Source organism: Hakea prostrata, chromosome 10 (genome assembly GCF_041222555.1).
Source record: "Hakea prostrata isolate BN-2017 chromosome 10, UWA_Hpros_2, whole genome shotgun sequence".
Classification (NCBI taxonomy): domain Eukaryota; kingdom Viridiplantae; phylum Streptophyta; class Magnoliopsida; order Proteales; family Proteaceae; genus Hakea; species Hakea prostrata.
The window spans coordinates 20,693,481-20,720,991 of NC_142609.1; the positions used below are offsets into that span (position 1 = coordinate 20,693,481).

The window sequence follows — 27,511 nt, forward strand, 5'->3', positions numbered from 1 at the left end:
ACAAGTGGACCAACTCCAAGTGAAAGCCATATGCTCATGCTCAAGCCAAGACCATGCCAAGATGGACATGAAGAATGGAGTACAAGAAGACTCAAGAACTTCAATGATCAAGACTTAGTTGGAATTAGGACTTAGGACACTCTCGCATACACGCATATGTAAATATATTGAAAATATGTAATTCATGTCACTACACTGACCTAGGACATAGTAGAAAGGTGTATGTGGTTTAGGTTTGACCAAAAAGTCCAAAAAAATCCAATCCTAGTCAAAGTCTCAAACTAAGAAAGCAAAACTATGCCAGACGGATGACCGTCTAGTTGCTGACAGACATATTTTGGTCACAAAATGCTAGACGGAATTCCGTCTGGGCTGCATAAGCTAGACGGATGACCAGATGGTCGTCCTTTTGGTCTTGACTAAAACACAATGGCTAGTTTTTAAAGGCTCTTTTCCAGACGGACGACCGTCTGACCCGACGAACGTCTGTCTGGGCTAAAAACAAGACAAAAATTATGTTCGTTTTCCGTTGGGGATTGGGTTTAGGCACTCAAAGGTGCTCTATATAAGCCCAATTCACCTCATTTGAGAGGGTTGAATCTCATACTTGATCAACTACTCCCCAAGTGATCTTAAGCTCTCAAATCACAAGCAAGCAATTGTGCTTTGCCTCTCACCCTCTCCCAACCTTGAAGAGCAATACCAAGGTACTAAGCAAGCATGGTTCCGCAAGCTTGAGGTGATTGAAGGCGTCGGTGGTACATGAATTTCATACATTGAGCATACAACTCTCATTGCATCATATCACACAAAAGGTAAAGTGTCACACCTCTTGTAAGGTAACATCTTTCCTTTGTAGCAGTTTCAATTCTAGTCTAGGTAGATTAGAATTGGTTTTGGGTGCTCTTGCCCTACTTACTAAACAAAGATTGTAAAGGGTTCTCTTACCCCGTAACAAAGATTATTGTAAGGGTTTGATCTCTACCCATTGTATTGAAAGAGAATCATTAGTGGAACACTCTCTTAAGGCCAAGAGAGGAGTAGACATAGACTTGTATAGTTGAACCACTATAAATCCTGTGTTGTGATTGCTTGTTATTGTCTAATTTGTTTGAATTTTCAATTTACATTGTATTTCAGCACAAACAGCAAAATTGGGACAATCCATTAGTTGCAACCGATTCACCCCCCCCCCTCTAGGTTGCACCAATAGTACAAATTAACTAAAATCCAACTACCAATGACTAACGAAAACACGAAACAATTAATTAAGGAAGCTTCAATTTTACCAAACTATGTCATAAATTATTATTTTTCCTCACCCTCTAACAATCAATTTAATCCCTCCTCTTGTTGACGGGATTCTGAAAATTAGATTACCTCACATATTACGCATGAGGGTTCCTAAAATATCAAACCCCTTCTAACTATTATGCACAGAAAGATCAATTAATATGTTGCATGAAACATAAGAAACCCACAAACAATGTCAAATAAATCACCTAACCACTTACGCTTTGTTATTTATCATCTTCCAACCCTAGGTCTAGCTTGCATTCTCCACTATTACATGTATGAAAACATACCATGAATTCATGAATGTTGATCAGGCATTTAGACATTAAGAATATGATTGAAAAAACAAAGGAGATGATTGAATTGCACGAAGGGAAAAAATAATAATTTAGTTTATGTAAAGATCCATCTACACTCTGGCAGCAGAGATTTAGAACATCATGAGAGAAGAAGACAAGAAGAAGAAGTCAGGGGAAACATCACTCTAGGCATTTGAAGAAACAAACTCCAACATTCTAGCCTCCAATCTCTCTCTCCAAAACATCTCCGGTTGCTCCTCTCTCCCAAAAACATCCTTCGACATCCTCCAAAATTCGTTCCAGTGGTTGGAGTTTCCTTCCCTTTTATAAACTAATTTCCTAATCAGACTCAACTAAGGAAGTGCTTGGCTAGGTGGCTTATAAATCACACTTACTTTGAGAGCTCAAATGCATGACGTCATATTGGATTTGAAGAGCAAGAAGACATGAACAAAATCAGCTTGATTGGACGTCAGATGACTACCCAATGAAGGACTTGATCGAAACTGGATAGAGCACACTCAAAAACAGGATTTTCTCTCTTCCTTCTCCATTTTGGGCTTTATTTATTAATTTATTTTTCTCTTTTTTCTTCTTTGATCAAACTTCAAACTCTATAATTGGAAAGTATAAAGATGCGCATGATGTCGGTTTCTTATCTCCTAAAAGGTCTCCATAACTACTCTCCACTATAGATGTGCCCAAAATGCCCCTACAACTTGTTTGATAAGACTCCTCCATTGGTTTTTCTTCCATAAATAACCTATTGAAAAACACAAATAATTAGTCCAAATCCAAAAAGGATAGGGAAAATATAAAATTAGCAACTCAAAGAGAGGGTGTCCAACATTTCTTCTAATGCAAAATATTAAGGTAAAATGATAGAAAAATAAATATAAATAGTTGCGAACACATGAAAATATAGGCATTAATATTCAAAATAATATACATGAAATGCACCTATCAAATTACCCCCAACTTAGGAGTTTTCTAGTCCTCAAGCAAACATCAGAATCATACAAACCCTCATATAAATTCAATGTTTAATCTTACCCAAGTTCAACCATAATTCAAAGAAAGATATAAAACAAGCTAAATAAGATATGAGTATATAGATCACGAAAATCTCAGACTTTGACCCCTATGTGAGTGTGTGTAATCCTTAACCAATTGAGTATATGCACATTGAGACCCCAAATTCAACCTACAACTCCCTAGTCCAAGGGCAATTCTCTTATGTCCAATCATCATCCTTCTCTCTATTAATGAAAGAGCAAACACTTATCTACGGTCAAGAGGGCTTGTGAAGATGGAAATGATGTAAAGAAGGACTAAAAGGATAAAATACATACATGGAGATGACCACATTAAAGCACATCTTCTTCTTCTTCTTCTTTTTTGGGCGACAACATTACCCCCAAAGAAGCTGCCCAAAACATGTCTTACACCTGTAATAAAAAATCTATCCAAGTGTTTTCCAAGAAGATCTATTCACGATGCTTTAACCCTCACCATGCTTTTAAAAATTCCAAGTCATATTTGGTCTATTCAAGGGATCACATCACTCCAGGCATTTGAAGAAGCTATCTCCGGAGTTCTAGCCTCCAAGTTCTCTCTCCAAAATGTCTCTAACTGCTCCTCTCCCAAAACTGTCCTTCAATATCCTCTAAAATTTGTTCCCAATAGGTGGAATTTCCTTCCCCTTTTATAAACTAATTTCCTAATCTTCGACCAAGGAAATGCTTAGCTAGGTGGTGTATAAATCACATTGACTTCCAGGGTCAAATGCACGATCCCACCATTAGATTTGAAGAGCAAGAAGTCACAAACCTTCTATCCAAAAACCAGCTTGATTGGACATCAGATGATCACCCGATGAAGGACTTAATCGAAACTAGATAAAGCACACTCAAAACGGGATTTTCCCTCTTCCTTCTAAATTTTGGGATTATTTTCCTCTCTTTTTCCTTCTTTGATCAAACTTCAAACTCCAGATTTGGAAAGTAGAAAGATTTGCATGATGTGGATTTCTTATCTCCTAAAAAGTATCCATAACTGACTCTTTTATAGATGTGCCCAAAATGCTCCTGCAACTTGTTTGATAAGTCCACTGATTTTTCTTTCTTAATTAACCTATCAAAAAACATAAATATGTAGTCTAAATCAAAATAGCATCCAAATAATATAAAATTATTATAATTATAGCAACTCAATGAGAGGGTGTCCAATATTCCTTTTCATGCAAAATATTAGGGTAAAATAATAACAAAATAAATATAAAATAGTTGCGAACACATGAAAATATAATTAATTATTCAAAATAATATACGTGTAATGCATCTATCATTAAGCAATGTGATTGGGCCTGTGGTTGTGGACATGTGGTTGAGTTTATTGTTCCCAAGCAAACCAGAGGAATTGGTGATTTTATTTGTCCTTCTTTGTTTTAACGTCGTAGGTTCTGAGTAGAGAAACCATTTCAATGGTTTATCATTTGTAGATTATGTCTTTCCGTACGTTAGAAATGCTTGGTGAAAGTGATTTTTGGTTGATCTGGATATCCTGAGTGCTGAGAAATATTTTTAGCGGTTAGTCATTTGTAAATTTATGTTTTGTGTTGGAATCATCTTTAAACAGTTGAAATACATGGTGCAAGTAATTTTTCATTAATCTGGATTTTGTGAATGTAGTTTAAGTGTTTTATCGTCTGTAGATTATATATTTTGCAATGTTGGAATCCTCTCGATACAACAGAAATACATAGTCAAACTGTTTTCCCATTAATGTGGAGAATCTGAGCACATAAATCGTTTTCTATCTGCAGATTATATGTTTGGCTTGTTGGAATCTGATATGGAGAAAATATGATCGAACCGGGTTCATACTTGGTTTGACCCTCGACCCCGGTCGAGACGGAAGGAATCGACTCGCTCCCGAGCGAAACGAATCCAGAAGATAGCTTGCTGAGGAAGAAAACTAATTCAGCTACAAACACGCCCTAATCCAACTTATGGATTAGGTTAATTGCCCTAATGATGGCAGGCACAAATTGACGGCTGTTGATTATCATTATCAAGGGGATAATCATCACATAACCTAAAGGTTATCTCAGGAGTCCTCTACTAGTCCAAACAAGTAGAAGTCTATCGCTCAACGGATCTAACTGTTAAGATCCAACGACTATCCGAAGAAGGCTCGAGTACATCCAACGAAGAAGATTCGAAGGTACACTCTATATAAACCTTACTTACCCACTAGGTAAGGGGGACTCAGATTTCACATACACACTGGTAGACGTAAACTATCAGAAGCTTACGATCTAGATCACCTTTCCCAGTCTTTCATTCCTTAGCTCTGTGCTTTTAGCAGAGCCGTGTGTGATTAAGTTCATCAACTGACTTAGCCTTCGGAGGTGGACTCCCGACCCCAGCGGTCGGGCCACGTCTGACGCTTTCGTTTTGCAGGTTATCACGAGGAGATCTAAGGGCTGAGCAGATTTTGGACGCATCATTTGGCGTCGTCATCTGTGGGAAAGACTTGTAAAGCCATGGTGACTAGATCTGCAGCAGCCGCTGCACAACGCGATTCCGGTGTTCAAATCCCTGGAGTGAATAATCCAGACATTCCCCAGGGAAGCCAACATCCTCTTGAAGTAGATGGTGGTTAGGGAGGACATAATCCTCCAGATACATTCCAAGATCAATTGAATCAAGTGAAGATTCAACTCTTGGAGGAGAGTCAAGCACTCCGCGTGCTCACCAGACGAGTGGTATTACCACAAGAACCTGATCATCGCAATTCAGGGAGGCGTGCATTGTCGCGTGATCAAAGGTTGGTTGAAGATCGGAATATCGGTCAGAACTTTCGTGAAGGTGACCGAGGGCCTAGGAGAATTGACGATCAACCTACGCAGGACGATCGGTTCGACAAACCACAGGAAAGTACAACCGATTCAAATACAAGGTTGGATACAAGAGTGAGGACTCACTCACCAACTGTTAGACAAACCGTTCGTGATGATTGAGCAGTTCGCGATGAGCGGAATGTTCGTGAAGGATGGGCCGTTGGTGATGATCGGATAGCTCATGAAGATCGTGTTGTTCGAGGTCGTGATCGTAATGTAGAAGATCACTCGACTCATATTGGTCAGGAATTGGCCAACATCAATCAAAAACTAGGGCAGTTGGCTAGGGGAAGGATAACCGAGGATATTTATTCAGTTATTCGGAAGACCCCCTTTGCCGAGCCAATTGCGGGATATCAATTTCCCCACAACTTCCGTTTGCCTATCTTTTCTACATTCGATGGCTCCGGAGATCCTACGACCCACATTGGCTATTATCAACAGACTATGGCAGTTGCAGGTAATTCTGATGAAATTCTATGCAGGGTTTTTGGTTCATCTTTAACCGGAGCAACACAAAAGTGGTTTTCGAACCTCCCATCTGGAAGGATCGTAAACTTTGATGAGTTGGCGCGCAAATTCATAGGGCGATTCCAGAGTGGAATCCAGGTCAAGAAGATAAAATAAACCTTGTTTACCATCAGACAAGGAAAGAGCGAATCAATCAGAGAGTATCTGAAAAGATTCAACAGAGTAACGATGGAGATAGAGAATTTGGATGAGCAAGTAGCTAAAATGGCTCTATTCACTGGACTCACTAACCGAAAACTTTTGGAGTTATTACTACAGGATATGCTTGCAACTTATGCTGAGTTGGTATAGAGATGCCAGAAGTAGGCTAAAGTCATGGAGATCTTAGATGCGCGCCAATGAGACAATAAAGCCTCCACTAAGGAATAGAAGGCTCCTGAGCAGAAGCAGAAGCCAAAGAAGAATGTTTGTGATCGAGTTGGAAAATATCAGGCTTGGCGCCAGAGGTCTCCCGGTAAAAGTGAGTATACTCCATTGAATGCTCCTCGGGCTGATATTCTAAACATCATCAAAAGGCAAAATATTTTGAAGTGGCCACCTAAAATTCCTTTGAAGCCTGGAGAGCAGTAGGATCGAGAAAAGTATTGCCAATTCCACAAGGACTATGGTCATTATACAAATGACTGTCGTCATCTAAAAGCAGATATTGAGAGATTAATATCTCAGGGACACTTGTCCAATTTTGTTAGTAGAAGAAGGGAGGAGCCACATGAGCCACGCGGGGCTGCCCCTAAAAGGGATCGTTCGGTTAGTTCAGAATGATCAAAGGAGGCTCCGAAGTCTAAGAAAGGCAAGGAGGTGATTGATGCTACTCGATCACCAATCCTTACAATTTTCGGAGGACCAGAGCCCGAATCACTCCAGAGTTTAAAGACAAAATCCAAATTTATCGGAACCGGAGAGACGTAGAAGCGGAAGAAGCCAAACGGTGAAGATTCTATCACCTTTGGCGAGGAGGATGAAAGAGGCATTTGTTTACCTCATGATGATGCCATAGTCATCAAGGTAGAGATTGCACGCCGAGAAGTGCATAGAGTTTTGGTTGATACAAGGTCTGCAGCTGACCTAATTTCTTATGAAGTGTATCAAAAGCTGAAGGTGGATGAGGACTTGATGGAGCCTTCATCCACGTAGTTATATGGTTTTGTAGGATCATTTGTAGTGGTGAAAGGATCTGTCCAGTTGGACTTATTTATTGGAAGTTTTCCTAAGGAAACGACCGTCCGAATCAATTTTTTGGTGGTTCGGGAACTGCCAGCTTATAATGTTATCCTCGGGCGACCATCTTTATCCAAGATAGGTGCTATTATTTCGACGAAACACCTGAAGATAAAATTCCCGACTGACATGGGAATTGGTCAAGTTTCCTCTGATCAGAGGATCTCTCGGCAATGTTACGTTGCCTATTTAAAAGACAAAGAAGGCCCAAGGAAGGTGACTGCCCTACCTATAGAAGTTTGGGATGATCGGGAAGAAGCAGAAATACAAAGGCCCGAGCCAGTGGAAAAGCTGGAACAAATCCAACTATGTATCGAGGAGGAGAATAAGATTACTTATATCGGGTCTGAGCAGCTGAAGGAATTCAAGGATGAGTTGAAGTTGTTTCTTCAACAGAATAATGACGTATTCGCATGGTCTGCCGAAGACATGCCAGGAATTGATCGGGCTGTCGCAGAGCACAAACTCTGGATAGATCCGAAGGTGAAACCAGTGATCCAAAAAAGGAGAAATTTCTCCATTGAAAAATACGAAGCCGTTCGGGGCGAAGTTGAAAAATTGAAGAATTCTGGTTTCATAGAACCAATTGAATGCCCAACTTGGTTAGCCAACGTGGTAATGGTAAAAAAGGCGAATGGGAAGTGGAGGATGTGTACAGTCTACACAGATCTCAACAAAGCTTGCCCTAAAGATTGTTATCCATTACCTCGGATTGACCTCTTGATAGATGCGACTGCAGGATATGAAACTTTAAGTTTCATGGATGCCTACTCAGGGTATAATCAAATCCTTATGAATAAGGAAGATGAGAAGTTTACGGCTTTCATGACTGATCATGAAAGCTACTATTACAAAGTCATGCCATTTGGCCTGAAAAATGCATGAGAGCTGAGAAAAGAGGGATTTTTTCAGTGAAATCCACATACCACGCCCTAGCAAACAAGGCGATAAAGGAAGAAAGTCTTCAGACCTCTACCTCGCGAGTTCAATGATGGAAACACATCCCAAGTCACATCTAGAGTATGATATGGAAAACCCATACGTTTCCAAAAATTCGCACTTTACTTTGGAAAGCTTGTGCAGAAGGTCTGCCTATTGGGGAAAACTTGCGATGCCGAAAGATAAATGGAGAATATTGCTGCCCAAGGGGATGTACTGAGATCGAAGATGCGGGACACCTCTTCTTAGACTGTGATTTTTCCAGAAAGGTGTGGTTCGCGAGCTCTCTTTCTCATCGGCCACCGGAAAGACAATAGCTCCACCTGGATGAATGGCTCGCAAGCCTCACTGATATTCTGCCACATGAGAAATGGGAAGCCAGAAAAATCCTTAGCCTGTGTTTCTTTATACTCTAGGAGATTTGGCTCGCAAGAAACAATACAATCTATAGTCTAGGAAATCGATCTTTAATAGATGTTGCAAACAGAGCAGCTGAGTCACATCGAGAATTCTAGAAGATAAAAGAATCTGACAAGTTAACCACTACAGCCTCAATGCCTGCTTTTTCGAACACTCAGAGAGCAACACATACACCAATGGGCTGGGTAGTAGTGCAATGTGACGCTACTCTAAAGAAGGACCAGCAGCTCATGGGCCTGGGATATGTTCTCTATAATTCTGATGGGCTGATGATCAAGGCAATATCCAACACTTCATACTTTGAGACTGCTGTAATCGGTGAAGCAATGGCTATGCGATCTGCAATGTTAGAATCCCTTGGAGAATGTATTGATCGAGCTATGTTCTAGACAGATTGTGCAGAGCTAATCAGAATCTTACATCAACCGAAGACACCAACCCCTCTAACTCTTGAGCCTATAGTAGAGGATATAAGGAAATTGAAATCATATTTCCTTGAAAGTAATTTCTCTTTTATTCCTAAGACTTGCAATGTAATTGCTCATGCCCTAGCAAGGAAGGCCCTGTCGATTACTGGCTTGACGGTTTGGCCATTATCCACTCCTTGGCTGAATGTTTCAGCCTCGGCCTATGCCTAGTCTTAATGAAGCTTATTACCAAAAAAAAAAAAGTTTTGAATCTCTAAACAGATCCCTTTTGAGTCCTAATCAAACTCTAATTCCTATCCTTTAGGCTGCGTTTGTTTGCTGGAATAAATGTGGGGTGGGAAAAAATGGGGGGAAAATTCTTGAAAAAAGTGTAGATTTCTTACTTTTCCTTTAAATCTCAAAATGATAGATTGCTTGGGTGCTTGGGATGGGAAAGTGGGAGACAAGTTTCCTTGATTCAAGGAAACTTGTCTGCTGATGTGGCAGCCCAACTTTCCCACCCCATGCTATTTTAAAATCCCACATATTTGGTAGGATTTTGTGGAAAAGTTGGGAAAAAGTAAAAAGTGGGACCCACCCCTATTATTTTTCTACAAAACATTTTCCTTTCCTTTCCTTTCCTTTCCTTTCCTTTTCTCTCACCCTATTACAGGACCACATGTTTTTTTTCCCATCCACCTTTGCAAACAAACACAACCTTATTGAACTCCATTGGGTTTGTCAAAGACCAGCACTCCAGCATGATGACAAGTTGCAGCGCACGATTCCCATAAAGAAACTGCTTTCCTTTATGGCGAGAATTTTAAATGGCGCGTGCGACTTGAAGACTATAGACTTCTTAAAGGTAAGGAATGTATTTGCTGCCGTCACTATGGACCAGTGATTGGAGTTCAGTGGTTCCCAAGCAAACCAAAGGAACTGGTAAATTTTCTTAATCCGTCTTTATTCTATCTTCACAAGATCCGAGTACAGAAACCGTTTCAGTGCCTTGTCATCTGTAGATTATCTCTCTTCATACAGTAGAAGTGCTTGGTGAAATTGATTTTTCGTTGATCTGGATATATTGAGTGCAGATAAATATTTTTAGTGGTTAATCATTTGTAAATATATGTTTTTCTGTTTTGGAATCATCTCAATAGAGTTCAAATACTTGGTGCAAGAGATTTTTCATTAATCTGGATGTCCTGAATGCAGAAATAGTTTGTTCATCTGTAGATTATTGAATGTTTTGTAGTGTCGGGATCCTCTCCATACAGCAGAGTTACGAAGTGAAAATGTTTTTCCATTAATCTGGAGATTCTGAGTGCAGAAATCGTTTTATCTGCATATTACATGTTTGGCTGTTTTGGAATCATATGAACACAGTAGAAGTATCATCTAAAGTGTTTTTTTTGTTTGTGCCAGGGTAATTTTTTCTATTCTACAACTACATGTTTATACTCTAAATTGACATTATGTCTTTCTGGGACTGGGGGGGGTACTGATTACTATGATGTATTGTCTAACATTTGGGTTTATCAAATATTTTCCTCTAACAATGCCTACAACCCCTCCTACAAGGAAAGAAGAGCACACAATGCCCTCTAAAACTGATCCAAATTTTGACCGAACTACAAAGTGCTAATAAGCAAATATGTGACTTCAGATCCCATACCCTCAAACAATGGCTACTAAATTTAACCTTAGGAAATGCCGAGATAGGCACTAGTATGGCCAAGTATGTTTTCAACTGTAATTGTTCTATTCAGCTAAAATATATTAGTATTTCTCTTTCTCATAAAAAAATAAATATGTTTTTTTAACATTTTGACTGGTGACATTATGGAAAGGATTGACTTGCTACAGTTTCTATTCCATTGTTACTGATCCCTACCAAGATCACTCTAATATTGTTCCCAGATACGGTCAATCGCATCTTCTTAATTTTTTTTTTTTTTTTTTTTTTTTTGTGGATTTTATTTGCATTGTAGTTGATATAACTCTCAGCTATGTAAAGCCTGTTTGGCTATTCTAATATGGCAAGTCATTGCTAAAGCCCTAGCACTTGATGTTCTTGGATGTTAATCATACCCATATGGTGCACCAGGATATAGTAATGTTCCTGCTGGCAATGACGACCAAAAGGCTGGGCTTACAGCTGCTTTGGATTTCATCCATTTGGTAGTAGAAAGATGAGACTTACTAAAGGCGCTTGCTGAGCCAGTCAGGATTACTTAAAACTAGGATCAATTCTATTTTCTGGCAATGTTCATTCTTCATCTATGTTGTTACACCTTATACATTTAGGTGTGGTATTAAGTTTCATGTAGTTAATCTTTTTCACTCTGTATTTAAGCCATTTACCTATCAATCTTCAGTTGAGTTTATACTGATGGTTAGTATCATTGGTGCTGGGCTCAGACATAGCCACATAATCCTGCTACGCCAAGCCATAGCTAAAGCCCTTGCTCTTGTCTGGCCATTTTGTTTTATATCCTCTCAGTGCAATAACATTTGGTAATGTTTTTGCTTGCAAAAGTGTGTACAACAATGCATGGGGCTTCTGCCATTGTGGGGTCTAGGAGGTCATATGGTAGTTTTCAATAATGACAAAAATTCCAGGCTTAGAGCTGCATTTGATTTCAGCCATTTGGTATTTCAATGATGATTCCTCCTAAAGTTACATGCTAAGCCAGTCAAGATTAATTAAAACTGGGATCACATCTATTTCCTTGGGGATGTTCATTCCTTGTGTATGTTGTTATACCTTTGTACAATTTTAACTGTAGCAATGAGTTATAATTTTCCTCACTCCTCTTTTTAGCACTTCCTCTTTCAATAATTTACCCAAGATACTTCACCTTTAAATCCTTATTTGAGTATGTAATGATGGTTATTCTCAATGTCTATATAAGATATAGGCCCTATGGCTCACCCCCCCCCCCCTCCACTAATCTCAGACTCAGAAATATAAATCCTATTGCACCATTCTGCTATGGCAACCCATAGCTAAATCCCATGCATTTCTGTAGTTCCATATTATTTCATACCCACTTGGTGCACAAGTGTATCATGATGCTGTTTTTGGCATCAACGTGTACCACAATGCATGATACCCCTGCTACTGTTGGGCTTGGTGGGTCATATGGTATGTTCTTGCTGGCAATGATAAGAAAAAGGCGGGGCTTACAACTCTTTTGGATTGCAAGATATCCATTTGTTAGTAGTATGATAAAACATAACAAAGATGCTTCTAGAGCCAGTCAGAATTATTTACAGCTGATCAAATCTATTTCCCTGGGGATGTTCATTTCTTGTTTGTATTATTACACTTACATACATAAAACCATAAAGGTGTTGTGTTAAGTTCCATCTGTCCGCTCTTTCTCACAGTTTTTTAGCCATTTCCCTTTCAATGTTTATTCAATTTGTAATGATGACTAGTCTCATTATAGAAATGTTATGAAGCTCATCCCCACTTGATGTAGCCTTATATGTGTAAGGGCCAATAACCAATATCTAAAGGCAGAACAAGATTTAGGGCTAAATTAGGACTTCTCTGGTAGGGTTTGATGCTAGATAGGCTTTTAATATAGGCTAGGAAGGATTGGGTGAAGTTTTGGTTGAGTTAAGGTAAAAGGGGAAATTTTTTCCCTGGAGAGGATTTCAGAGAAAACTTCTTGAGATAGGTTTGGGGGACTTAAGGCTTCACTTTTTGGGTTCCAACTTGGATTGAACCTATGATTTGCTGCTTAGGAGTTGCTCGTCAAGTTTGGTTGGATTCCAGTGTTAAGAAATCAAGGTTTGGGATTTGGATTAGGGCATTAAGGAATCTAGGATTCGGCTTGTCAAAATGGGGGAAAACTTGGATTCAGGATTAGTGGCAGTGAGGGGCTTATATGGCTGTACTTTTTAACAAAATTCTGATGGCTGATTATGGAGTTTTTAGGTCAGAGAAGGGATTGAATTGGATTGGGGATTCAAATTTAAATTAAAAAGGGGAGGAGACAAGAGGGATGTTGCCTGCCAGTGGGGAGCCTTCTCATGATTCTCAAGGAGCTGAGATGGCTTATGTAGGTTGAAATCCACAACCAATAAGAGATCCTTGCTTGACTTCGCAAATAATCTATCTCAAATGCTTGGAGGTTCCTTACCAAGAGCTGGGAACACTATTCTGATTAATAGCAGTAAAGTGGCATAATTCTAAACAGTAGACTGATTATTTTATTCAATAATTAAGTATGTTCTATTCCATTGTTTAATTGAAAAAAAAAAAGAAAAGTTTTGGCCACTTTAAGGCAGCTGTTGTGCTGCTGGGCAGCAAGTCCAGGGTTTATCTTGTACCTTGGCCTTCCACCTGGTGTAGGTCTTGGGACCTACATCACCACTACTGGGCTCGGACTCATCTAGACAAATCCTATCACATCATTCTACTCTAGCAGGCCTCTATAGTTTTACATTTCTTTCATACCCTAACCTTGGTGACTAACATATGGTATGGTTTTTGCTGGCAATGATGACAAAAATGCCAGTCTTACGACTGCTTTGGATTTCATCCATTTGGCAGCAGAATGATGAGACTTATTAGGTACTTGCTTAGCATGTCTGGATAATTTCTGACAAAATCCAATTTATTTTCCTTGGGATGTCCATTGCTCATATGTATGGTTACATTGTTATACACATAGATGCAGTATAACTGGTCAGATTGATCAGTTTAACTAATGTGTTACATATCTTGACGCCTTAGATTTGGTTTGTATTGTTCTGATTCAAACCAATCCATTTGGTTCAAAACTTGATTCAGATCTAGTTCTCCTACTAACCTTCCTGCACCAACAACTCTGGAATAAAAAAGAGCCGTTACTCGCGTACAAGGTTCCCCCCTTAAGTTTTGTTAAATATGTTGATAAGCTTATACATGGACCACATAGCATGTGGATGCATGCATATACTAATTGATGCAGAATTGGCAGCAAATACAAAAAAGAGAAAAGCCCAAAGCTCAAGCCCATTAAAGCCTAAGGACATGACCCAAAACAGTCCATGGCTTGCATGGGCTAGGACTATTGGAGTGGGTTAAAATGAGCCCATGGTTTCATGGGCTTGGATCACTTTAGTGGAAGAAGAATATCAGCCCACTATTTTGAACTAAGCCCAAGTCTAGCTTTGAAAAGTCAACAAAAGGAGCTAGTAGTTGGTGTTGGTTAGTGGTGGGGTATAGTTGGTGGATATTTCCATTATTGTTTTGACTAGTGGTGTTGGGTAGTAGTTGGATGTTTCCAATGTTGTTTTGACTAGTGGTGTTGGGTAGTAGTTGGATGTTTCCATTGATGTTTGTAGTAGGTTGTGTTAGCTAGTGGTTGGATGTTACCATTAATGTTTTTGTCTCTTGAGAATGCTATATAAAGAGACTTATGTAAATGGTGAAAAAACAACTTATGAATTGAAATCAAATTGCTTGCTAGCATTCCTCCTCTTTGGAGAACCCTTGTGTTTGATCAAGGTAGATTGGTGTTCGATCCAATCGATCCACCTTGTGGTGAAAAGCCTGGGTGTTAAGACTCCTTGTGTTTGATCAAGGAAGGTTGGTGTTTGATCCAATCGATCCACCTTGCGGTGAGAAGCCCGGGTGTTAAATGTTACTTTGTTGTCCTTATTGTTCTCTTAATTCTCTTATATTGTTCCATCCATTCTTCTTTATAGCATACTACTGTTTTGAAGACCTAGTTAGTCCTTGTTCTTAAACCAATATCCTTGTTCTACCACTTCGGTTTTCAGCCTTCTATTATATCTGAATTTTATCTACCTTAAGTCCATCATATTTGCAATTGACTCCCTTTGAAAAGGTCCTATTTGGGTACTGGTTGATCATTCAAATTCGGTATCTACATTATTTGGTATCAAAGCCATGACAGGGAGTAAAACTTCTGGATTGGATACTGAACTTATGGCACAAATGATGGGGATGTTGCAACAATTGAGCAACCAACTCACTGCAAGTCACAAGCACGAGGAAGAGAGGCGCTCAGCAATGGAGGCTAAAGTTGTTACCTCTACTCATGCTCCACACCCTCCACCCATCAAAGAGTTACCTAAATTCAATGAGCATGTTGGTGATTCTCAAAAGGTAAAGCTTGAACACCAGGAGTTCATTCACACTAGCCATAACACAGGGCTGGTATTGGCTCCTGTTACAAGAGAAGTTACCCCTCAACCTAAGGTGACATTCCCTCCACTTATCAAACAGTTGCCTTCTGATTGCCTTAAGGTGGTTCCTGATGAGTTGCCTAATGAGCTACCTCTTATGCACGATATTTTGCATGCCACTGATTTGGTATCGAGTATGGTGTTACCAAACTTTCCGACCTATCACCTCAGCCTAGCAGAGCACAATGACTTCAAACGACAGGTGGATGAGTTGCCACATAAAGGAGTCATTCAAGAGAGCTTAAGTCCATGTGTTGTACCGCCATTACTCACTCCAAAGAAGGACGGCTCATGGCGACACCACTCTGATGAGGGAGACACTGAACAAATGTTGAGGCTGCCCCAACTCAAGCCACCAATCACTAACATCATTGAAGAGGTTTTGGATGACTCTTACAAAACCACTCGTCGTAGCACTGGATACCATACTTTCCTCGTCAAATGGAAGAATCATCCACGACATGAGAGCACTTGGATTCATGCTGGCAACTTCGAGAAACTCGATCCCGATTGGTGTGAGCGTTACATATCATTCATCCATTCGTCGGAGACGAATGTTTTCAAGCCGGGGAGAGTTGATGTAGAATTGGCAGCAAATACAAAAGAGAGAAAAGCCCAAAGCTCAAGCCCATTAAAGCCTAAGGACATGACCCAAAACAATCCATGGCTTGCATGGGCTAGGACTATTGAAGTGGGTTAAAATGAGCCCATGGTTTCATGGGCTTGGATCACTTTAGTGGAAGAAGAATATCAGCCCACTATTTTGAACTAAGCCCAAGTCTAGCTTTGAAAAGTCAACAAAAGGAGCTAGTAGGTGGTGTTGGTTAGTGGTGGGGTATAGTTGGTGGATATTTCCATTATTGTTTTGACTAGTGGTGTTGGGTAGTAGTTGGATGTTTCCATTGATGTTTGTAGTAGGTTGTGTTAGCTAGTGGTTGGATGTTACCATTAATGTTTTTGTCTCTTGAGAATGCTATATAAAGAGACTTATGTAAATGGTGAAAAAACAACTTATGAATTGAAATCAAATTGCTTGCTAGCATTCCTCCTCTTTGGAGAACCCTTGTGTTTGATCAAGGTAGATTGGTGTTCGATCCAATCGATCCACCTTGCGGTGAAAAGCCCGGGTGTTAAGATTCCTTGTGTTTGATCAAGGAAGGTTGGTGTTTGATCCAATCGATCCACCTTGCGGTGAGAAGCCCGGGTGTTACATGTTACTTTGTTGTCCTTATTGTTCTCTTAATTCTCTTATATTGTTCCATCCATTCTTCTTTATAGCATACTACTGTTTTGAAGACCTAGTTAGTCCTTGTTCTTAAACCAATATCCTTGTTCTACCACTTCGGTTTTCAGCCTTCTATTATATCTGAATTTTATCTACCTTATGTCCATCATATTTGCAATTGACTCCCTGTGAAAAGGTCCTATTTGGGTACTGTTTTGATCATTCAAATTCGGTATCTACATTATTATTATTATTATTATTATTATTATTATTATTATTATTATTATTATTATTATTATTATTATTATTATTATTATTATTATTATATTATTTATTTTTTAATACTAAAGGCATGTATATTTGTGATATAACGTACAACTGTGGCAAATTTGAAGCTTCCCCCAGCCCCTTAAAAGATTTCAATGAACCTACAGTAAAATGGAAGTATAGAGATTTGTTTATAAATAATAAACAGTATTTGAAGGGAGTGACATATGGTACATATTTTTCTGACAAGATGCTTGGAGATTTGTTCTGGAAGAAGTTTTGGGTTTTGACATGGGAAAATTTTAGAATAGCTTCTGCTTTGACACTAGTAGAATAAAATTGCATACTATCGTCTTTTCAAGAACATGAAAAGCTGAGAGATGAACATGGTTTCTAGGTTGGTGGTGTAACATATCTTCTTAATATTCCCTTGTGAGTGCAGTAAGTGGTGACTCTTTGTTACTCAAACCTACAAATGTGACTATGCAAATAAAAGCTAATAATGGCGAGATGTATGCTCTGTTCAACAGAAAGTTCTTTTCATTTGCTCTATTTGAGGAAAATCTTGTACAAACTTAATCCCATACCAAGTTTCTCCAAGATGGCGCATTAGATTTGATGATAAGAATTCATAAACAGTTGCTTGGTTGCTGAATTTTTGACTTGATGCAGGTACCTTTGTGCATGAACTGATCAAGATATACTGATTTCTTTTATTACCTTTTAAAATCTCTAATCCTGCCTATGGTTTCTAAATTCTTGTTGAATTGAAATACTTGCTAGAGTTGAACAAGAAATTATTGAAATTGCATAGGTTTTTCATTTGTAGAATAGATAAATTTGTCAAAAATATTTTCTGTCAGCATTTCAGTTTTAGCTGTGGGAGAATTATTCTAATACTCCGTGTAAAGAAGCTTAACTACTACCCAAATATCTGCCACTTGGAGCTTTATGTTCCAAATCATAACCTATTGGTTTCCCAAGTTTCAGTCCAATACGTGTTAAAGATATAAAATTGCTCAACAATTTAGCTTTATCATCTCTAGATCAAATTTGAGTTTAGCATAGAATTTGTAATACATATGGGTCATATGGTAGACTTGGAGCCTAAAAGTTGCAATCAATTAGTCTATGTGAGGGAAGATCTTCCCATCCAGTGATGCAAACAAAGTGGTCCTATACATGGCTCAAAGATGCCAAAACCATTAGGAGTTTTGTGTTTAATTGCCTTAATTGTCACATACTGAATGCAAATTTTATGATGTGGCCCACCAGATTAGATTGTGATGACATGATGAAGTGGATGTATGCTACTGAAAGGGATCTTTTAATGGGGCTTTTCTGTTGGATTCTACTAGGAGTTAAATTAGAGTTTGTATAGGAGTTAAATTAGAGTTTGTATTCATGTAGAATTCTATTCCTTGTAATAGTGTACTTTCCATTTATTTATAAATAGAGGGCTTGAGATCATTGATCCATAAGCCATTCTACCAACATAGTGTTTCTCAACATGGCATTAGAGCCTAAGTTCGATTAGGATCTTTCTTCTTTTTTCCTCCAAAACCCATCGCAGATTTCCTGCAAAACTAATTGCAGAATTTCTCTATCTTTCTTTTGCAACCACCGTTGCAGAATTTTTCAGAAATTCTCACTTTTCTGAAACTTTATGTAACTAGCTCCCTGATTACCACAATAGAAAGAAAAAAAAATCAGAAGGAAAGAAGAAGAAAAGAAAGAGAAGAAGAGAAGCACCACTGCCTCTGCTTGTCGCCGTTTGTTGCATCGCTCAAAACTCACCGCTGCTTGCTGCTGGCAAGTAGAAGAAAAAAAAGAGGCAAGTAGAAGAGAAGAAGCTGCCCTGCTTTGAATCGGACCAGGTTTTCTTCTCCTCCCTTCTCCTCCACGGAACAACAATCGTAGGTTAGAGGGGCTTGGTTTTGTAAATTTAAACTCTTTTAGGGATATTTTGATAATTCTGCATATTGTCAGGGGCTTATTTGAAAAGTTATAAATTTTCAGGGGCTTATGTATAAATACACATTTTCAAGGACTTATTTGCAAATTTACACAGTTTTAGGGACTTCTGTGTAAATTTGCATAATTTTAGGGACTTAATTATAAATTCAGATTTGTTAGGAATGTATTTGTCATTTTCCAAAAAAAAAAGAAAAGGTATTTGGACCCATTGCTCTTTGGACCGTGTTTGTTTTCTTTTCGGGTATCTTGGAAATGTATATTAGGTGATTAAGTGCATGTCTAGGAAAATTTTGTCTAAAGAGTCTGGTATTTAAGTGGACCGGTTGTGTCCCTCCAGTTTTTCCTAAAAACTTTCCTAGTGTACTTTTGGTTCAACAATATACTAATTGAAGGTAACCTAAGGAGCTACTTTTCACGTGTTATCATTACTTAGAATTGTTTTGGGTTGTTCGGCTATTGCATTCTGCAACATTTTTGTTACTTCGAAAGGTTGAAGACTGAAGAACTGCAGATAATTTTGTCAACATGACAACTATTGATGGTACTCCTACTCCCACTGGCTCCGAACATTACCCCACTCTTCATCCTCTTTTGGTAAGCTTTGATGGGACAAATTATTTGATTTGGTCCCGATCTGCTTACCTGAATATTACCAGAAGAGGACTTTGTTGGACACATTATGAGCATCACTATCAAACCTACTACCTCAGGTGTTTCAAAGGAAAAATGGATCTCGAATGACTCTTATTATATAATTTCTTTTGAATTCCATGATTCCAAATATTGCCCGTGGATATCTATTACTTGATATTGCAGCCCAAATCTGGAAGGCTACTACTGAAACATATGTCTAGAAGGCTACTACTGAAACATATGGATAGTTGGGGAATGATGCACAGGTTTATGAGCTACGAAAAAAGCTTCATAAGACTACCCAAAAAGAACTGACTGTGGCCCAATATTATGCTGAGTTGCACTTTCTTTGGCAAAAGTTGGATCATTATGGGGATTATCACCCCACTAATCCAGATGATGTGACTACTTATAGGAAGCACATTGATAAGATTCGGGTATATGACTTCTTGGCAGGTTTGAATGTGGAGTGATCAGATCAGAGTGCAAGTATTAAGTCGTTCTCCCTTTCCTACACTAGAACAGTCTTATGCACTTGTTCAGTGTGAGGAAAGCCGGCGATTAACCATGCTTCATGCTCCTATTGTGGAGAAATTAGCCTTACAGTCTGTTTGCACTAAATTTGATCCGGCTAAGGAGATTGTCAAAGTGTGAGCACTGTCACAAACCATATCATACCAAGGCCAATTGTTGGAAACTCCATGGGAAGCCTGCTGATTTTGAGCAAAAAAGAGCACAAAAAAGAGGAAAACCGAAAGCTCATAGTTAAGAGGAAAACCGAAAGCTCATATTTTTGAGACAGTTTCCACAACACCCTCTGCAGATGTTGGTCTTTCACAGGAGGAGTTAGCTACTCTGCGACGTATTCTGAAATCTTCTACTGCCGGTACAACCTATACCACTGCTTCCTCTACTAACCAAACCAACTCCTACCTTGCTACTTCAGGTAAAACTTTTACAAGCTTCCAAGTTTCTTCAGTTTCTACTCCTTGGATTATTGATGCAGGAGCCACAGATCATATGACATGTTTATCCTCTTTTTTCTTACAATATTCTCCAACTTCTGGAAAGGATAAAGTTTTAATTCTTGATGGCTCCTATTCTTCCATTGCTGGAAAAGGGACCATTCAACATTCTCCATCCCTTTCTTTGTCTAAAGTTTTACATGTTCCTTCTTTCTCTACTAACTTGCTCTTTATCAGTAGTCTTACACATTACTTGAATTGTAAAGTGACATTTTTCCCATTTTACTGTATCTTCCAGGATCTGGTCACGGGGAAGGAGATTGGACGTGGTAAACTACACAATGGACTTTATTTGCTCGAGCCAATTGAAGATCTACTTTTGCTCTGACTACATCTTCTAATCAGGTCCATTCGGTAATATCAGACCTTCATCAGTGGCACCGTAGGCTCGGTCACCCCCTTTAGGAACTCTTTAAGAAAATATTTCCTGATTTAGTTTTTTCTTGTAATGAGGATAATTTTTTTTTTGTGAAGCCTGCATTTTTGCGAAGCAGACTCGTTCTACTTATTTACCTTCTCTTCATAATAGAAAAACAATTCTTTTTATGTTAATTCATACTGATGTGTGGGGTCCTTGCCGACGTGTGTCTATTACTGGCCATAAATACTTTGTTACTTTTATTAATTGTCACTCTCGTTCTACATGGATTTATCTTTTAAAACAAAAAAAATGAGGTTTTCTGATGTTTTCGTGATTTTCATAATATGATTAAAACTCAGTTCAATGCCACTGTGAAGATCCTTCGCAGTGACAATGGCGTAGAGTATATTGATGGTGAATTTCAGATATATCTCTCTGACTCTTGCATAATACACTAGACCAGTTGCGTTGATACGGCTGCCCAAAATGGGGTTGCTGAAAGGAAGAATCGGCATCTTTTAGAGATAGCCCGTTTTATTATGATTGTATGAATGTACCTGACCAATACTGGAGTGATGCTATACTCACTGCTTCTTTCCTTATGAATAGGATGCCCAGTAGGATACTTGGTTTTAAATGTCCTAATGAGATTCTTCAGAAAGCCTCTTCTTTTGTTATTTACCCAAAGGTTTTTGGATGTGTGTGTTATGCTAGAATCACAGCCCACCAGAGTAAGCTGGCTCCTCGCGGCCTATGCTGCATTTTTTGGGTATTCTGCTACTCAAAAAGGGTACAAATGTTATCATCCTCCTTCCAGGAAAACCATTGTATCCATGGATGTAATTTTTAATGAGTCTTGCCCTTACTATACACCTCTTTAGGGGGAGAGTCCTAGGGGAGAGTCCTAGAGGAGAGGTGTTCTTTCCGACTCTAAGATCTTCCTATCACACACCAACACAACTTAAGAGTCCCAGAAGAGTTTCCTGACCGGGGGAGACTTCGACCATTATAACTGAGGACTCTAATCCTCCCCCTTCGTTTTCTGAACCATGTGAAGAACCTAGCCAGGGGGAGACCACTCATGTGAGACACATTGTTGGGGTCTTTCAAAACCAGATTGACCAGAATAAAGAGGTGCAGACTTATCAGAGGAAGAATTACAACCGGCTAAAGCAGGTGGAGAATGGTGATACGTTACCACTTCAGTCTCCTGCTCTAGAATCAAATTCTATTGTTCCCATTAAGGTATCTTCTTTTGATCTTCCTATTGCTGTTAGAAAAGGGGTTAGATCTTGTACTCAACATCCTATAGCTAAATATGTTTCTTATAACTCTTTGTTTGACTCCTACCGTGCTTTTATATCCTCTTTGTCATCTATATCTGTTCCTAAAAGTTGGCAGGAAGCCTATACTGATAAGAGATGGAAGGTAGCTATGGTAGAGGAAATCCAGGCAATGAAGAAAAATGACACTTGGGAGCTGGCTACACTTTCTCTAGGAAAAAAACCAGTGGGCTGCAAATGGGTATTTGTGGTTAAACAAAATATGGATGGATCAGTCAACAAGTTGAAAGCTAGAGTAGTTGCAAAGGGGTTTGCCCAGACCTATGGGATTGATTATCAGGAGACCTTTTCCCCTGTTGCAAAACTAAACACTGTCGGAGTTCTGTTTTCTGTAGCTGTGAACAAAGACTAGAACTTGCACCAATTAGATGTAAAGAATGTCTTCTTATATGGGGAGTTAACAGAAGAAGTCTATATGAAAATCCCATATGGTTTCTCCGATGACAATACTGCAGGAAAAGTTTGTCGGTTGAAGAGGTCAATTTATGGGTTAAAACAGTCTCTCCTAGATGCTGGTTTGGACGCCTCCTGAAAGCAACAACTTCTATTGGGTACAAGTAAATAAATGTTGATCATTCAGTATTTGTCAAGAAGTCAAGTACTAACATCACACTTCTCATTGTTTATGTAGACGATATTGTTATAACAGGGAATGATGGTGAAGAAATTCAAAAGTTGAAGGACTTTTTTGGTAAAGAGTTTGAGATTAAAGATCTAGGGAAGTTACAATATTTCTTAGGGATTGAGGTGGCTCGATCAAAGAAGGGTATATTCCTATCCCAAAGAAAGTATGTCCTAGATTTATTATCAGAAGTGGGAATGTTGGGGTGTAAAGCAGTTGATACCCCTATTGAAGATGGATTTAAACTTAAAGAAAAAGAGGGAGAACCAGTGGACAAAGGAAGATACCAAAGGCTGGTAGGGAAGCTTATTTACTTGTCCCACACTAAGCCAGACATCGCTTATGCTGTAGGGATAGTGAGCCAATTAATACATGATCCATATTTAGCTCATATGAAGGTTGTTACCAGAATACTACAGTATTTGAAGGGAACTCCTGGAAAAAGGAATACTTTTGTCACCCACTGATAATCTAAAAGTAGAAGCATACACTGATGCAGATTGGGCTAGATCTCCAGAAAGGAAGTCAATTTCAGGTTACTGTACCTTTGTTGGAGGTAATCTAGTTACTTGGAGAAGTAAGAAACAGAATGTGGTAGCTTTATCTAGTACCGAAGCTGAATATAGAGCTATGGTTCGTGGAGTTTGTGAGCTACTATGGTTGAAAGGCTTGCTGCAAGATATTGGAGTCCAAGTTCCAAACCCTTTGATACTATATTGTGACAACAAGGCTGCTATTAGTATTGTTAATAATCCAGTGCAACATGATCGAACTAAGCACATTGAAATTGACAGGTTTTTTGTCAAAGGAAAGTTGGAACAATGGTTTATCTACATGCCTTTTGTAAGATCTAGAGACCAAGTAGTAGATGTTTTCACTAAGGGTTTGAAAGAAAGAGATTTCCTTCCTATTGTAAGCAAGTTGGGCATGACTAATATTTATGCCTCAACTTGAGGGGGAGTGTTGGATTCTACTAGGAGTTCAATTAGAGTTTGTATAGGAGTTAAATTAGAGTTTGTATTCATGTAGAATTCTATTCCTTGTAATAGTGTACTTTCCACTTAATTATAAATAGAGGGCTTGAGATCATTGATCCATAAGCCATTCTACCAACATAGTGTTTCTTAACACCGCTAGATTGTCATGAAATGTTATACGAAAAACAGCATCCAAAGAGAGTGTGGGTGAAGCTTATTTTGGGTAGAAGGTGCAGCCTCGATAGAGTATATTTGGGTGGAAAATTCTACTGGGTAGGTTTCTAGTCGATGGTCTGGTGAAAGGTATGGGATTTCATTAACTGCAAGGTGTGTTATGCGCAAAGCAGAGGAAGAAAGGGTGGAACATGCTTTTATTTGTTGTTGATTCGTGTGAATGTTTGGGCTCAATTCTACGATTGGTTTTGCACTACATGGGACCTAGAGTCACCTAAAGTTGGCAGACTGGTAGAAAAGGAAAGGGAAGGCAATGTAGCTGTGGCCGCCTGGTGTGTAACAAGAGTTCAGGGAATGCAGGTGTATGTTAACACATTAGGGCACCTCCATCTTATGTGTTATGGCAGAGCCTTCAGAAGGTTAGTATAAATTGAATATTGATGGTAACTCATTAGGGAATCCAGGGTTGGCTGGTGCATGGTGAATAACAAGGAATGAGAGGGCTCAAATGGTGGCTGTGTTCAAATCGTTTTTAGGGATCAAAATAGATTCTAAGCACAATTTTAGGCATCACTGACAGGACTTGAAAAAGCTAGATAGTTGGGACTTGATAAATTATGGGTTAAGTGTGACTGTATGGCAGTGGTTTGCTTGGTCAATAAAAATCAGCTCCCATGGTGTGTTTTGCAATGATGGAGGAGTTTGAGGAGCTGGTTGGGGATGATTACATGGAAGATATCCCATTCTTTTAGAGAGTTCAATTCAATTATCGAGTATTTAGCAGGGTTGGCAGCTAAAGAACAATCCTTAGATGTGATTATAAGTCTGCTAAGGGCCTTATGGGAGATGGAAAGGTATGGAACTGGGTGCCATCAATACAGGTTTTGATAGAATCTCAAGGATTGTTGCTCTGATGGTTAGGTGGAATTAATAATCCACTTTGTGTGTGTGTGTGTGTGTGTATATATATATATATATATATGGTATCTTGTATATGCTTTTCATCTTAGCACAAATGACCTTCTACTGTACACTTTGATAAGGAAAATTTAGTTGTGAACCTCATAATTGTTGAGAAACACGATATTGGTAGAATGGCTTAATTTGATCAATGATCTCAAGCCCTTTATTTATAATTAAGTGGAAAGTACACTATTACAAGGAATATAATTCTACATGAATACAAACCCTAATTGAACTCCTAGTAGAATCCAACACTCCCCATCAAGTTGAGGCATATATATTAGTCATGCCCAACTTGCCTACAATAGGAATGAAATCTCTTTCTTTTAAACCCTTAGTGAAAACATCTGTTACTTGGTCTCCAGACCTTATAAAAAGCATGCAGATAAGCCCTTGTTCCAACTTTCCTTTAACAAAAGACCTGTCAATTTCAATGTGCTTAGTTCGATCATGTTGCACTGGATTATTAGCAATACTAATAGCAGCCTTGTTGTCACGATATAACATTATAGTGTTTGGAACTTGGACTCTAATATCTTGCAGCAAGCCTTTCAACCATAGTAGCTCACAAACTCCACGAACCATAGCTCTATATTCAGCTTCGGTACTGGATAAAGCTACCACATTCTGTTTCTTACTTCTCCAAGTAACTAGATTACCTGAAATTGACTTCCTTTCTGGAGATCTAGCCTAGTCTGCATCAGTGTATGCCTCTACTTTTAGATTATCAGTGGGTGACAAAAGTATTCCTTTTTCCAGGAGTTCCCTTCAAATACTGTAGTATTCTGGTAACAGCCTTCATATGAGCTAAATATGGATCATGCATTAATTGGCTCAGTATCTTTACAGCATAAACGATGTTTGGCCTGGTGTGGGACAAGTAAATAAGCTTCCCTACGAGCCTTTGGTATCTTCCTTTGTCCACTGATTCTCCCTCTTTTTCTTTAAGTTTAGCTCCAGCTTCAATAGGGGTATCAACTGCTTTACACCCCAACATTCCCACTTTTGATAACAAATCTAGGACATATTTTCTTTGGGATAGGAATATACCCTTCTTTGATCGAGCCACCTCAATCCCTAAGAAATACTGTAACTTCCGTAGATCTTTAATCTTAAACTCTTTGCCAAGAAAGTCCTTCAACTTTTGAATTTCTTCACCATTATTCCCTGTTATAACAATATCGTCTACATAAACAATGAGAAGTGTGATGTTAGTACCTGACTTCTTGACAAATACTATATGATTAGCATTGCTTTGCTACCTAATAGAAGTCGTTGCCTTCAGGAGGCGTCCAAACCAGTATCTAGGAGACTGTTTTAACCCATAAATTGACCTCTTCAATCGACAAACTTTCCCTGCAGTATTGTCATCGGAGAAACCATGTGGGATTTCCATATAGACTTCTTCCGCTAACTCCCCATGTAAGAAGACATTCTTTACGTCTAGTTGGTGCAAGTTCTAGTCTTTGCTCACAGCTATAGACAACAAAACTCTGACAATGTTTAGTTTCGTAACAAGGGCAAAAGTCTTCTGATAATTAATCCCATAGGTCTGGGCAAACCCCTTTGCAATTACTCTAGCTTTCAATTTGTTGATTGATCCATCCATATTTTGTTTAACCACAAACACCCATTTGCAGCCCACTGATTTTTTTCCTAGAGGAAGTGTAACCAACTCCCAAGTGTCATTTTTCTTCATTGCCTGCATTTCCTTTACCATAGCTGTTTTCCATCTCTTATTAGCATAGGCTTCCTGCCAACTTTTAGGAACACATATAGATGAGAGGATTTAAAAGCACGGTAAAAGTCAGACAAAAAGTCATAAGAGACATATTTAGCTATAGGATGCTGAGTGTAAGATCTGACTCTTTTTCTCACAGCAATAGGAAGATCAGAAGAAGATACCTTAAGGGGAACAGTAGAATTTGATTCTAGAGCAGAAACTGAGGTGGTAACGTGTCACCTTTCTCCATTTACTTTAGCCGGTTGTAATTGTTCCTCTGATAAGCTGCATCTCCTTGTTCTAGTCAATATAGTTTTGAAAGACCTCAACAGTATGCCTTACAGGAGTGGTCTCCCCCTAGCTAGGTTCTTTATATGGTTCAAAAAATGAAGAGGGAGGATTAGAGTCCTCATGCATACTAACCGAAGTCTCCCCCTGATCAGGAAACTCTTTTTGAACTCTTAAGTTGTGTTGTTGTGTGATAGGAAGATCTAGAGTTGGAAAGAACACTTCTCCTTTAGGACTCTCCCCCTGGAGAGATGTATAGTAAGGGCAAGACTCATTAAAAATTACATCCATGGATACAATGGTTTTCTTAGAAGGAGGATGATAACATTTGTACCCTTTATGAGTAGCAGAATACCTAAAAATATGCAGTGTAGGCCACGGGAGCTAGCTTACTTTGGTGGGCTGTGATTCTGGCATAACACACACATCCAAAAATCTTTGGGGGAATAATAAAAGAAGAGGCTCCTTGGAGAATCTTATTAGGACATTTAAAACCAAGTATCCTATTGGGCATCTTATTCATAAAGTAAGAAGTAGTGAGTATAGCATCACTCCAGTATTGGTCAGGTACATTCATATCAATCATAATTGAACGGCTATCTCTAAAAGATGCCGATTCTTCCTTTCGGCAACCCCATTTTGGGCAGCCGTATCAACACAACTGGTCTGGTGTATTATGCCAAAGTTAGAGAGGTATCTCTGAAATTCA

At 38.9% G+C, this 27,511-nt stretch overlaps 1 long non-coding RNA gene and 3 other non-coding genes across 6 annotated transcripts in view; all 4 read left to right on the top strand.

Moving 5' to 3' along the window:
• The first annotated feature begins 9,783 nt into the window (after positions 1–9,783).
• Positions 9,784–27,511, top strand: part of LOC149002270 (uncharacterized) — a 28,663-nt gene continuing 10,935 nt past the window's right edge. For all 3 annotated transcript variants that reach the window (XR_016170199.1, XR_016170201.1, XR_016170200.1), the window contains exon 1: positions 9,784–9,956. This is a non-coding gene — a long non-coding RNA (uncharacterized LOC149002270). The remainder of the gene's footprint in view (positions 9,957–27,511) is intronic.
• Positions 11,141–11,238, top strand: LOC149002271 (small nucleolar RNA snoR113). Its single transcript, XR_016170564.1, has one exon. It is a non-coding gene; the product is annotated as a small nucleolar RNA snoR113 (small nucleolar RNA).
• On the top strand, positions 12,175–12,277 carry LOC149002272 (small nucleolar RNA snoR113). The gene has a single exon (XR_016170566.1). It is a non-coding gene; the product is annotated as a small nucleolar RNA snoR113 (small nucleolar RNA).
• LOC149002273 (small nucleolar RNA snoR113) lies at positions 13,523–13,618 on the top strand. The gene has a single exon (XR_016170565.1). It is a non-coding gene; the product is annotated as a small nucleolar RNA snoR113 (small nucleolar RNA).